The 14,484-nt window shown below is 47.8% G+C and overlaps 1 long non-coding RNA gene across 2 annotated transcripts in view; it reads right to left on the reverse strand.

Annotated features, from left to right (window-relative positions):
- The window catches only part of LOC144155752 (uncharacterized), an 85,215-nt gene extending 71,154 nt beyond the window's left edge, over positions 1–14,061 (reverse strand). The window contains exon 1 of one of the 2 annotated variants that reach the window (XR_013319626.1): positions 13,139–14,061. This is a non-coding gene — a long non-coding RNA (uncharacterized LOC144155752). The remainder of the gene's footprint in view (positions 1–13,138) is intronic. The other variant, XR_013319624.1, reaches the window with a different exon arrangement.
- Between the last annotated feature and the right edge of the window lie 423 nt (positions 14,062–14,484).

Genomic DNA, 14,484 nt, shown 5'->3' on the forward strand with positions numbered 1-14,484 from the left:
CTTTCCTGCTTTCGCGCGCTTCATTTACCGGACATACGTAACTCTGCATAAAGTTGTAACCTTCCTGTTATATTTATTTCAAACTTCAAAGAGAAGGTTGCTTTGTTTATATTTTCGCCCCAAGCCAGACATATCCATAAAAAATGCCCTTGGATCTGCTCCAGTGACCATGCCACTGCGGTGTCGATGTCTAATGAAAATTTTGTCACATCAGCTTCCGTTAGTTCCACATCAGTGCTGCAAAAAGTGTATGGGAGGTGTAGTTTGTAGCGGCCGCGAAGATAAATGCCAAAGAAAGACCACGGTTCTTGTAATCCCGCAGCATTCTGCAGCAACAACCAGTAAGCGCGCTTGCCACTTTGGGTACCTACTAATTTCTTGTCTAGCCATGCTACCATACCGATCAAATTAAAACTTCAGCAAGGAGCAGCCCTTCCCGGTTAAAGCAACGCCATCTTCGTTGCAGCAAATCTGTTTTGGTAAAAAGCCAAACTTCCCTCATCAGGATCACCCGGCAACTATGCCAGGTGAGCTATCTGGAAGATATACCGTGAAGAAAATAATCCGTCAGCTGGTCGCTGCATTTAAGCACAAAATAAATGCCTGCCAACCCCCCAGAAAGCAAAAATAATTAAGCTTGCATAGTTGTACGCAAGAAAATGCTCTCTGCTTAAATAGAGTCTTACAGAACATGTATAATGTAATTGTTTGTCTGAAAACTTAAGGGAGCGAGCGTTAACGCACGTGGGTTCACCATTATGAACCATGAAGGGTTCAATCACTAGTCCTGTATCATGTCAGAGAGGTAGGTTGGTCTGAATTGCGAATAAGAATCTTCACATTGACGTGTTAGAATCTGTATTGTTTTTGCTGCTTTTTTTTTTAGTGCGTCTTGGGAAGTATGCGCGTTCCACCCTTCAAACACAGCAATAAGGCTGTCTGCGCGTGTGTGTTCTCCTGTACCGTTCCTTGCACACCTTTTATCGAATTATGCAAGGGGGCAGGGCAATCACTCCTTTACTCCCACGCTCGTTTTGATCCACAGCACTGTGGCCGAGGCCGCAGCGCCCGCCCTTTTCCCTTCACTTCCGATTGTGCCCTAAGGTAACCACCACGCCCACTCGCAGAGGGCCCCAATGGATCCGCAAGTGCTCCGAGCACTCGGTCTTTCCACTGAAAACCATTGAATTCAAGAAATTGGACTCCAAATGTTATCGCCGAAGTCATCTTAAGCCAAATCGTGTTGTCTGCATCCTCATTCGCGAGATTAACTCCCCCAGTCTGAGTGATTGGTCATTCGGGGTGTTGGGCGGAACCCAGAGCGGAATTCTAAGAATGCGTACAAGCATGCGCAAACCATTTCACCGCATCACACCCACGCCGCACTAGCGCTTGCAAAGTTCCGTCTAAGCCGATATACTACGGCTGCATTAAGCAGCCATCGACTGTTTTCTTTCATCAAACGCGGCGGTAGAATTCCAAGCCCAAAAAATAGTGACCGAAGATGGGACTATTCTTTCTCGCTATATGGCAGCGGCGTGCCCTCTGGTCAAAGGAATTAAAATGACAAGGCGGACGACGATGAACCCTGAAGCCCCCTGATTGAGAGGTCAAAGCCCGTGCTTTTTCCACTCAATGGATTCCCTCTTTTATTTTTCGACGGTGCTTCGAGCAGAATATGAGACTTTGTGGTATACGCAAGAGTGTGCGCGCGGCCGAGGCGTGATTGAAATTGGTTTTTGCGAACCTGAGCGCACCGTATGCTTCAACTGAACCCAATCGTGGCTCTTTCTGTTTCGTACGGAGTTGTTGCATTTTCTATGGTCGCCTTTAGCCGAGCATTGCGCCCACAACGGCGTCGGCGCTCCAAACTAATCCGCTGGCGTACCTATTGAACGGTGTGCGCCCACGGCGCTCCTCTGAACTTTGCGCAAAACAAGGTGCGACGGATTAAGCCGCCTGCTCGGTTGTCGTCCTACACAGGCTGCCATAAGTAACCTTCCCCTTTTGTCTATTCTCGACAAAACGATGAATAAAGGGCGAAGGGGTTAACCGACGGCGCTCGTCTTGGTCTGCGCTCCATTTGGCCGCAAGGATTTTTAAATTAATGCAAGAAATAAGGAAGCGGGGAAAAAATAGAAGCTGCAATTACTTATCTAAACAAAGCACCCGCTTTGACTGACCAGTTGCCGGATCGTATACCTTCAAAAGGAGGCTTCTTCCTCCCGCTAAGGTTGCCGTGCGTAGTTCTGGCAATTCCTCTTTTCGGCACTATGACGAAATACTGGGTGTCCGTAAAAAAAGTTCATTTTAATTTTGCCGCTTCTTTCTACAAACAAACCACCACTTTCTTGAAATTTTGCATTCAGTGTGTGGGATAAATCCTACTTGTCGACAACGCAAACTTATTTTAAGATGCCTCAGAATTAAAAGCTGGAGACCGGTGAAACGCAGAAGGTTTTTCCACGAACAAGTGTATTTGTCTTGTCCCTTATCTAAATGCGATTCAGCGGGCGGCTGCATTTTTCGCAGAAAATGTTGACACCGAGTTCCTACCCGAGCATTTGGCGCGAGAAAATACCGCGCTGTGGAGGTATTCTAAGCCCTCGCAACTCCCCCTCCCCCTGAATTCGAAAAAAAAAAAAAGTCTAAACGTGCCTGTATTTGCATTTTAGCGGGTTTCGAGGCCCCTCTTATTCTTTCTAACCATTTTTTATTGTTCGCACTTTGTGCATGAAATGATTATTTTGACAATGTTTCGTAGCTAGTTAGCGCTACGGTTTACACAATATCCCGGTAAGTTGCGTTATTCAAGTGAATTTTTTCGTCTAAATGCGCCACGATGCCCGTTAAGCACAGCTTTTCTTTTTGCAAATTCAGCATCAGATAATAATTAAACAAATTAATTAAGCCGGCAGCAATGTCTCCTCAGAGCAAATATTTTCCTGATTGCAACGTACGCTTGAACAAAACCTAAGACGCGGTACCTAGAGAACATAAGCTGGCTGTCCGGTGGCGCAAAGCTTAGACGTCAAAGTCAACTCTCAATATTCTAGAGTAACTTACTGGGTGCGGCCACAGAGGGCTGATATCAGCTGGCTGCTCTACTCTTTAAATAAATTTATTTGACGGTAGAGATGCAACCAGTATATGCGGCCGTTAGGCTGCAATTAATGGCCCCATTTGCTGAGTTTAATTGCGGCCTATATATATTATCCACAGGAAGTACGGTATGGATTTCTCTTGGTTCAGTCACTGTGAGGTAACACGCAGGTCTTGCCTTCCGAGACGAAAAGATACTTATGTACGGATTCACTCGTGATTGTAACAACACTTCCTCGAAAGGATAACTGAAATGAATTATTCGCAACCTGAAAAACCCGCCAATGTTCTTTCAGACCTCCACTGATATATCAAAATAGACAAATTCAGAGATTGGTGTCTACGCAATGTAAGGTATATATGTAGCCCTGTATTAAGCCCGAGTGTGCCTGTCACTACTGATAAGTTAATGGCGTGATAAGCGAATGGCGTGGACTGTTGCTTGCTCTGAACGGGCAGTGGCGTTTGAAAATGTATTGCATAACGCGTACCGGCTGTGCGAAGCGGTGATGTGCTCGTGTCAGAAACTCGACGGCAGATTTCGGGGCACACTGAATTCTACCTCGCTCCTGTTCAGCAGGATACAAAAAAACGGTCAACTGAAACAGTCTAATCAAGTGTTTACATGGCAGTTAGCATTCAAAATGCTATACTTAGCGTATTTATCCCCTTCGTCTTCCTTTCTAATCTCACCTTCGTAAGAGCTGATATTACCGTATCACTGCTTGTGCCACTTGAATTTTTCATATAGGCATTTTGATCAAATTCTCCATGTTGTATAGGCATTACGCATGGCCGTAGCTAGAACTTCTTCTCTGGTGGGGTGCGGGTCATGGGAAGGGAGGAGTTTTGCTGCAAGGAACACTGGCGATCGCTTAGACGGTGCCGGGTACGTCCCTGGCATTACGACCAAATCCTCCATGTTGTAAAAACGTGCTGCCGCTACGCATTAAATCCCTTATTTGAAACTAAGTCATGGTGGTTGGGTTTCTATTGGAAGTGAAAAGGAACAACGCCCCTGTACAGATGCCGTCAGTAGTAATTAGAACACGGGAGCTGTGGCCGAACCGCATAGGAGCGCCGTGTAGCTGCACCGCCGGCCAACGAAAGGACGAGAACTTGCATTCGCGCCTGGCGACGCCGATAGCCCACCTATAAATCTCAAAACCCTTCTCTTAACCTGGCTTCGAGCATTCTTTGCAGAATACTGGTCTCGGCGATGACGCTGATAGCAGAGGCACATCTGACAACGTCTTTGACACATTTACAGCGCACGCGAGCTGCTGGAGAAGCGGCGCTCTCGCAGGGATCAGCAGTGACAGGTTTTTTTTTTTTTTTCATCAAATATTTTTATGTGTGTATGCTGTCAGCGCCATCGCCGAGACCAGTATGTTGTGAAGAATGCTCGAAGCGAGGTTAAGAGAAGGGTCTTGAGATTTATAGGTGGGCTATCACCGTCGCCAGGCGCGCATGCGTGGTCTCGTCCTTTCGTTTGACGCCGGTGCAGCTACACGGCGCTCCTTTGCGGTTCGGCCACAGCTCCCGTGCTCCTATTGCTTCTGACGGCACTTGTGCGTGAAACGTAAGGCATGGATATCTCCCGCGTCGGATAACTTAGGCTAGAGCTGTTAAATGCAGTTGGCCGTATGGCTGAGTTGCTTCTGGAGTTTTGTCCAAGAGCACAAAACCTACGACCACCGTGCTTTGTAGGAAGATGAAGGGGAACCTTTACAGCAATTTGAGTCGCTTTCACTCCCGTAATGTTATCGCTAATGAAAGGCCTGTCATTAGAACAACTTCTGTAAGGAAATACACGGTTCAAAAGTTGATTGAACAGTTTTTCTGGGTTCACAGTAAGACAAAAAAAAATACTGAAATTCTATTTGGACGCAGTTTTGTGTCTTAACACGGAGCGACACAGTAAAGCTCGACTGACCGAGAAACGAAGCCGGACAGGAAGCTCCTGCTTCATTTCTGGGACGTGTCAGCTAAAACTACTGCGTAGCCGCGACCGTGCGCCGCGGGCGTCGGGCTTGAGGGTGCCTGCGGCCACGCCAGCTCTGGCGTGGAGACAATCGGTGCACAGGAATAAAACAGGCTCGCAGTTTATAACACTCTTGTTTTTATAATAAGCACAAAGTACCTTGCGAAATTTTTTTGCGAAGACCCCATTGGAGCAACGACCGCATGCACCTTATCTACGTCTCATTCGAGGCGGTCAACCTGCACTAGACAAGATGCAGCGCGCACAAATTTACCTGCTCGCTGGTACATCCGGGAGGTCCGACCAGAGTGAATTTCCTCTTTCAACCACTGCTGGGAGTGTTTGGCAGTGCATACGAGGGCCACAAGAAATGGCGAACGTCTCTTTCACCGCGACGGCAGGGGGCCATCAAATATCTAGTCCAACACACGAGGCGGGCGCTCCTAAGAACACGGGCACTCGCTGCTGAAACGAAAGCAGAGTCAGGTGTGCGTTTTGGTGGCCCCTCCCCCCCAACCCAACCGTGTGCCGAGAACTCGCGAAACGTCGGTACATTCATCAGCTCAGCTTCCAGTTGTCCTTTCCCACCTGTCGAGGGCTGTACCTTCTTCACCGCCAACTAGTGAACCAGGTGCGTGCCGGGGATTCAAGTGAGCGCCACCCTTGCTTCATCTTGGTAATCATTTTGAAAATGTTGCATACACAATGGGGGGGGGGGGGGGGGGGGGGGGAAGGGGGGATGGCGTGAAAGTGTACGTGCACTTGTATACAATCCTGTAGATCAGCTTGACCAAAATGCGTTTGATTGACCAATTCACGCCGCCAGCAATTAAATTTCGGCGAATGATGATGTCGAGCGTACGATTTGACACAAAACTGCGCGCTGCGCTGAGGCACCACGCAACGCAGGAGTGACGTACCTCATTGCATATACATAGTGTCACAGCGCAGATGATATTCTCTCGTCAAATCGTACGCAGGTTGTTGTCATTCTGGAACTCGAGTGCATTGTAGTTAAGCCTAACCTTGAAAGAGCGCAATTTTCGAACTTGCAAATCCTAAAGGGACCCTGCAACACTTTCTTCGTAGTCACCCACACATCTAGTACTTTGATTAGGGGGTCGCAAAGTACCTCAGCCAAAAATTACTGCCCTATGCCCATCAGATAACTTGTAAACTCGCTCAAAAGATTTTTCTCTCTTTACCGGTCTTGGCGTTCTTTGACGGCCGGAATTACGTCACTAAGGCCATGAAGCGGCTGTTGGCCGGTTTTCCTTCAGTTGCAGCAATGAACGCTTTTCGATAGCAACTTAGAAAAAAAGCAACAAAAACAAAGCAGAAATGGAAGGCGTATCTGGTGAGACGAGCAAATCACTCCGTGCTGGCGATAACTACAGCTTTCGCACTAGTTCCAGACGCGAAAGGAAGAGTGAAAGAGCTTATCGAAAGTGTTGCAGGGTCCCTTTAAAACAACGCAGTTCCGTTCGTTGAACCTCTTTCTGCGTGGGTACTTGAAGTTCAGCTTGGCTCTGCATTTGGCTCTCGCGTTTGAGGAATTCGTCTACGTTTCAAGTCCGTTAGGAGGCGTGACATTAGCTTTTTTCGTACGATATGGTCCCGTGGTTCAACTTCACCACCAGGCACCCAAGTTACCAGTCCATAACGCCAGACAAAGTGAATTCGGCGAATATCAGCAACGTGAGCACATTTGACTCAAAGGTGGAAACTGCGCTGTGGCACTGCGCAATGCAGAACGTCATGCCGGCATTGCGTTACGCCGCAGCGTTGACCGATCTTTCAACGAGCACGCGATGTCAAATCGTATGCTAGACATCGTCATTCGCCGAAATTGCCTTGCTGGCTGCACGAGCTGGTCAACCAAACGCATTTTAGTCGAGGTGAAAGGGACCCTGCAACACTGCCGAAAAACGCTTCCACTCTTTCCTTCGCGTCTGGAAGCACTGCGAAAGCCATATTTTTCGCCAGCACGTAGCGGCACGAGATTTTCTCGTCGCAGCAGATGCGCATTCCTTTTCCGCTTCGCTTTTGTGGATTTTTTAAAAGTCGCTTCCGGATGAATTCATTGCTGCTACTGAAGCAAAGCCGGAAAATAGCCGCTACACTTCTATAATGACGTTTAATTCCAGCGTTCGAAGAACGCTAAGACCGGGAAAGAGAGAAAAATATTTTGAGCGAGTGTGTAAGTTATTTGACGGCCATAGAGCAGTAATTTTTTCCTTTGGCACTTTGCGACCCCCTGATCTAAGTACTGTATGTGTTGGTTCACTACGTTTTGCAAGCATTTAAGATTTCGGAAATGGTTGAAAAAGGTATTACAGAGTCCCTTGAACCACCGGATATCCTTCAGTGCATCTCGACTGCACCTGTCAGCCTTCATCTCTGTGCACCATTCGTTTCATGCTGGACGTTAAGCTGCTCGTGCACAAACTTCAAATTCTGCTACACCTTTAGCCGACCATTTGTATGCTGGAAGTAAATGCAACCGCAGTGTTCGCGAGCGACCGTTGGTCGTCAAGTGGGGTAACTGTTGGGGCGTGTATGCCGTGTGTATAACTGGCGGAGTAAACGTTCCTCCCCATCGATCTAGAGCCCAACAGGAGCGCAGCATTCAGTCTCCCGTTGCTGTGCCGTTGGTCCCGCTGTAACGTCGTCGCTGCTATATTCGGCGCCTATGTGTGTTGACGGCTTCATAATTGGCAAATAGAAACAGCTAGTTTTTATGTTGTTGCTTATCAGTAAATCTTCATTTACTGTGGTTTTTGGTTCCTTTTTTTTGTGCTGTCTTTTGCGCTGTTTTTCTTCGTATTACAATGTACCAACTGGCTCTTCAGCAAGCCCTTTTGCAAATCTCCATTGCTAAGTGTAGCGACTATGCATATATTTAACAGACGAGAGGAATGCATTAGTAGATGACAACAACGACAAATTAAAAACGCACGTATAGCCGAACGCATTGCTCTTAGTATTCATTACTTGAACATAAATGCCTTGTGTGCAAAAATAGTCAGCAACATCTGTTAAACCCGCCTGCTGTTTCCCGCACCGACCGTCTATTAATGCCAAGTTAAATAAGTCAGGCTAAGCAGCTCCCAACTTGGTTATGTCTCTGCAGAAAAATAAGGCCTATTTCCCTATTATTTCACTCACACGGATGACCACGCACACATTCGGGACCGAAGACAACCAAGATACGTAGCGAACACCTAAAAACTGCTTAGTAGGCGCTTATTTGGGCCGAAACAGGTGAGTCGCTAGATCACCCAACCTCCTGTCATAACTAGGGCGATATTTGTACGAGGGAAACTACGCTTGTGACGGAAACTGTGCTTGTGAAGAATTCCCAGAGTTACTTTATGTATATCGGAGAAGAGGAGTAGTGCTATATGCAACATTCCTCAAAATTATCATCCCGTGCAGGGCATCGAACGAGTAATGTCGTCGTAGAGCCTTTAATACTTTCTTTCCTGGGGCGGTATTCCCGTGTTTTGTCCCTTTTGTGTCCCTTTCAAAAGTGTCCCTTTTGAGCGAGCCCTGATTTGCTAAAAGCGAACACCCGGATGTGACGCCATGCAAGCACGGCGGAGCTATGAGCCGTGGCTACTCGGAGCAGACGATTTGGAGCAGACGATTTTTCGTCGCCTTATTGTTGGTTCGCTCGCGGAACGATAAACACATAAAAGATACTCTGATACGGTTTCAGTTCTTTAAAATGCGTTTGCAAGAACAGTTACGGTATTTGAATCAAAGGCCCACTGCTTAACCGGAAGTACGTCACGATGAGAGGGACGCAAAAGGGACGTTTTCAAAAGGGACAGTTACGAGAATACCGCCCCAGAGCTGGTATTTCACTGCGGCTGGCAGTGGGAGCATAGAGTTTTGTACGTTCGGACAAACGCTTTCTAGAGCTGGGAATATATGTCTCGTATGTATGCCCGACATGCAAAAGAAAGATAATTACATTCAAAATACCCCTCTCGGTATAGACCTTACTATTCATGAAAAGGTGAAATCCGACAGCCTAGGGTACCGGACCGTTCTCCATTTAGAGCTTGCCTGTGTACCGTACCAGAAACGTTACGTGCTTTCGGCTGTTCACGCTACAGGGCCTTTTCCATTGAACACCGATGCAGATGCCTGAGCTGACAGTGTGCGAGTATGACGTACCACTGAGGTTGCGTATTAATTTAGTCTTGGCTATAGCGCGTATGACGTATGTCTATGGTCGAAGGACTACAATGAGTCTAATCGAAGGAACGTGTCAGCGAGTGCTAAATACAAAGACGTTCAATAAAGTATGTTCGGTTTTTTCTGGCCTGCATAACTGGTTCAGCAGGCATAACCAGTGTACAGCATGAAACTAGCAGAATGGAACTGGTGAATTCTGATTCCGGGAGGGTTTGAACATCACTAAAGACCTCCTGAGTATCCACCACTTAGGGGTATAGCGTAAGCATGCGTCAGTTCTTAACTGTCGCGGAGGAGAAAAAGATGATATTAACCACCATCGCCGGCACAACGGGTTTCAAGGCACCCGCATTGAAGTGACGAATGTTTTTAAACTTGAGACTTATAAGTCTATAGGTACCTATAGGTACCATCATGGCAGTGCGACAGGCTTGGTTCGACAGTTCTGCTTCGCTATAACCTAACCCAATGAGGCTTGAGACAACTTGGACAAACTGTTCGCCCCAGGAAACATGTTGCGATGACGCCTGTATCACCCCATCCTCAAGATATGAACTCATCAGGGAAGGTCGCAGGTGACCTTCATTTACTCTCACCAAGGGTTCAATGATCTGGTATTCCGTCACCACTACAAATTTTTCCGCACATTCTACTAAAGAAGTGAGGCACATGTGCTCGGATAAAACAAAACGCCAGGAAACGTCACGTTCGACAAGAAGGTAAGTACAGTACCTATAAATACGGTTATCTGCCTCCAAGCTGACTCACCCGTTAATTGCTGCAGCAGCGACGGATTTCAAGAGCGTTACGCCTTTTCGAGCAGTGCTTAAGCATTTCTCAATGACGTTTGTCGAGAAACAGCCACTGACACAGGCATCCTTCGTGGCAGACGCTCAAAGAGAAGACTAAAAAGATTATTATTGATCCCTCTTAAATTCCGCCGGGACTCATTCCCTTCCCCGCAATACTGGTCAAATCGCGACCACTTACTTACTACCCCAGCCTGGTAGGCCAGCGCGGCCCTTTCTACGCACAGCACGCCAAGTCCGCCTCCCCTTTTTGGATGATCTAGGCAGCGCGTTCCGTGGACGCAGCCCCTAAAGGTAGCCAGGTAGTATACATATCTTATTCAAGCCGAGCTTGGCTCACCTTGGAAAGACTTAGCTCGGGTATCGCTGACGTAGTTGCTACCGGGCCACTTGCAAACAAAATAAAACAGAACGACAATTTTAACGTTTGTAGTCTCGGTTATTGTAAAATAGGAGATAAAGTTCAGAAATAACGTTGCCAATTAAGAAAAAACACCCCGAAATCCGGAATTTCGAAGGATGATGAAAGCAAGGTCCCAACATTTTGCTCCAAACAATTGAGAGGAAAATGGTAGTGTTTAAAAAAGCGACAACTCAGCGAACCTAAGGAATTGCGAGGGAGCTGTGAGAACTTTTTATACGTCTTTTTATTTTCTTGGAAGACAAATTTCTACTAAGAATTCCTAGCGAAGACGGTAGCCTGCAAATAGAAGACCCCCCCCCCCCCTCCCCCTCGGAAAAGAAAAAAAAAACGATGAACAAGAGCAGCGTTTTCCGTTGCTGTTGTCAACTGCATACTATATAGTGCTATGCTATTAGCAGGGGATTACAGGTGAAGGCGTAACATGTTCTTTCGAAATGTAGGTGAAGGAGTGGTCGTTTTCAGTAGTCACATCTTGAGTAAAAGGTACAAAAGAACACAGTATAAGAATTCCTTTTCCATTTTTTTTTTGAAGATAAACAGACGAGGTATAGGGCTGGTCACAGGTTTGCTTCCGTGGGAAGCGCTGCTGTTTAATTTTAATCTTTCGCGCCACATTGCACATCATACGCCAGACACGAACCTATCTGACTGCAAGAACTGGCACACGAGTAGGAGCGAGTCAGTACAATAACTTATCGAACTAACTTTAAATTTAGTTCGTGAATAAAAATAACTAGCCAGAAGGTTCCGCAGCTGTCTTGGTAATACCAACATCGTAGAAGATATAACGTAGTTGCCAGATATCCTGCTTGTATACGTCCCGAGGTTAGCTAATCGTTAAACCCTGATTAATAGCTCACAAACATTAGAGGTCACTTGCGAGCGTTTTTACGCAATCGCAATGTAAAATTGGCGCAATATACAGAAGCCAAGTGATCGGGCGGCCAATAAGCATAAGTACAAGGCGCCACACCCGTACTTTTCAAGTTCTCTTGTCGGGAGCACTCCTAGTTCTTGTTTACAGTTCTTAGTGTTAATAACGTCCATTCGCATTTACCCCTCGAAGTGGAAAACAGTCAAGAAGCATAGCCGCAAATGTTGACGTTGTCCGCGCAGCCAAATGTGAGCACCAAAGGCCACTGGGCCTCCCTTTTAAAATACCACCTACTTAACGGCGTTATCATACCGCCCGTCGATGTTGACTTTCTTGAAGCTAAACCCCCTTAAAGAAACAAACTCGGGTCACTCTCATGGTTTTTTGTATCGTGGCAAACAATAAAGTGATGCGTGTCCGACTCTATGCAAAATGTTCGCCCTTGCGTACGTACGGCGTCAGGCACGCGAACCACACCACACCGAAATGAACAGAACCATAATTTTGTGCCTGTTATAGTAATTTCACGTGTGTCTCCAGAGCTCCTTCATCTCCTTCTTCTCGTTACAAGCGAATCGATAATCAAACAGGCCACGACGTAGTTGACAGAAGGAAGCTGTTCGCCTTCCTGTTTCGGTCCTGTGTGGGTGAGGGCAATGGGGCCGGGCTAGAGACGGAGGAAAGGCAGGGGAGTAACGGTGGGATAGTTAGAGGTTTCAATGCGCCTTGGATTCTGCCACGACCCTTCTGTCGCGGTCGCACTGACAGGAGTAGAGCAGGCAGCGGCGCCCACACTGCCCCGTAAGAGCGAATAGATAATAATAAGAGGCGAAACGCGGTCGTAACGTTACTTATTTTAACCCCTGCGAAGGCAACAGCGTGCGTCGTTCCCCGCGATTCGCTGGCGACTGCTTTTCATTGAAGTCACATAATTTTTTGTTTGCACTCGCAGCTTCCTTTGATGTCTAGGCACCAACGATACTAGAAAGGGAACAAAATCAACCCTGCCACGGGGATCCGAACGGCAGTAGTGATCGGGTATTGCCTCGCTCTCAATCTACTTTTAGTTTTTTGTTCTTCCCCTGTGTTGGAACAGAGCGCAGCTTTCGTGAGCCAATGCGGGGTCGCACTAAGGGTCTGCTTTGTGGCCTCGTGTTTTTCGGAGTACACACACAAAAAAAAAAACAGAAATAAAAAGTTAAGTTGCGGAAAACCTATATAGCACGCATGTTGTCACTCTGGGCGGTGGCAGTTTCCCACTGCTCAAATCCGACGAAAACGGCTTTGTTTTGCTGACCACGTACAAGAAAAAAAGGTGAGTAGCGGCCACAGACTGCGGTGCCTTTGTCCAACGCGCACGTGGAAGCTCCCACGCGGAAAGCACAGCTCCGCCTAAACTCTGGCAGTAGCGCTCAGCGCTGCTGCACTGGTGTTATTCTACGGACCCCCTGCTCGCCTAACTGCGCGCTAGCCAGCGAGGTGGGATGTTTCGGCGCTGTGGCCGGCCTATCCGCGCGGACACAGCTGGTGGCAACGGTCAGCGTGCCCAGCGTGACGTGCGCGGCGGAAAACCGGCACGCCGCCATCCACTCCCATCTGGATATTGGCCCTTGACCGTTATTCAAGAAAAGTCGAAGGAAAAGTCAAAGTTCGAGAGCAATGATGACCGTTGCTGCTAGCGGCCGAGGCGCGACGTTGGTTCTGCGTCAATTAACCTTTTTCGGCGCAAAACAACTCACCGGCGTGCGTGGCGAGCGGTCGGGGAGCGGGCATATTGTCCACTCATTCGGTTGGTCAGCTCCAACGGCGTGTCACGCTTCACGTGGTCCCTCCCCACTGGGTCGGGCCATCACTCTTGAGCTGAGCGACGGACGCGTCAGCATACTGCGGGACACGAAGCTGTGTTCTGGTCGGAGATGTGACGTGGTCCGATGGATCGCCGACTCGCGGGAAGAAAAGATGAAACGTGGTAAACATGGCGTGGCTGAAACGTTCCATCGAACTGGCCTGACGCCATCGTGCCCTTGAAAGTCTGTCTGGCGCAAAATTGCTAAAAAAAATCTACCGGTTGGCCTGCACGGTGCATTCAGGAGTTCAGGCTTTGAAGGAGCTATTGGGTGAGGTGACATGCTTTTTTCACAGAGAGGAGGGGCGACAAAAAAAGAGCGCCTTCCGCTTCCTCACGCTCGAGCGAGGGCACGAACCACAAGCTGCAAGCTACACGCTGACCTTTCGCGCCCACCCTCCTCATCAGCCACTCGCTTCCTTCCGGTGCATGGCTTCGCTTGCAGCCAAAATAAAGGTCAAGCTAGACCAGCAATATAATTATACAGGGAGAATAGGTTCCAAGATTCAAGTATGCAAGCTCTCATGCAGCAGTTAGGATAATGCCGCGGAAATGCGAGCAGGTTCGATGTTAGAGAAAGGCCCAAACAATGTATTGCCTATACCTTATTTGTCGAGGCAAATCGCAGCCACGTACGGTGAACGAAATTCATACTCATCCATTTTGGAATATAATCCCTGTCCTGAATGGGTAACAAAAAATTCCTACATCAGAACAGTCAGCGGGCTTCGGGCTATAGAGGTCTAGCCTTTCTGAAGCAAGGATCATCAGATGTGGGCTCCGTTTCTGCCTTCCTGCGCCTAGTACCACGGAAGTGGGGGCCAGCGCTGCGCGAGCATGGTGGCTACGTGCAGCTGCCCTCCTGTAGCAAAAGTGCGAGCGAGTGCAAAACCTATACGTAAACTGTGAGCAAAGGTCTTCCTCGAGAAGGCTCCACTGACTCGCAGAGCCTAGCCATGTTGGTGCATTACAAGGAAGACAACTATAGTGGACACGCCGTGGACACGCCCATAGACACGCAGGGGCTAAAACAGATGGCTACCGATAAAATGTGCAAAAAAAGCGGTGAATCAAAACCAGCCCAGCCGAACCAAAAAAGGAGCAACACAAGCAGAAACGAATAAACTAAGCGGGGGGGGGGGGGGGGGGGTGAAATCGAAAATGGTTTTAGAAGGGTGCAGGGTAGATAAATTTGATATCAGGAAGAAAAACATTTACGATAATTCCAAGGGCAACTGC

The sequence above is a fragment of the Haemaphysalis longicornis genome, unplaced genomic scaffold, assembly GCF_048455015.1.
Source record: "Haemaphysalis longicornis isolate Haplotype H1 unplaced genomic scaffold, Haemaphysalis longicornis Haplotype H1 scaffold_1, whole genome shotgun sequence".
Classification (NCBI taxonomy): Eukaryota; Metazoa; Arthropoda; class Arachnida; order Ixodida; family Ixodidae; genus Haemaphysalis; species Haemaphysalis longicornis.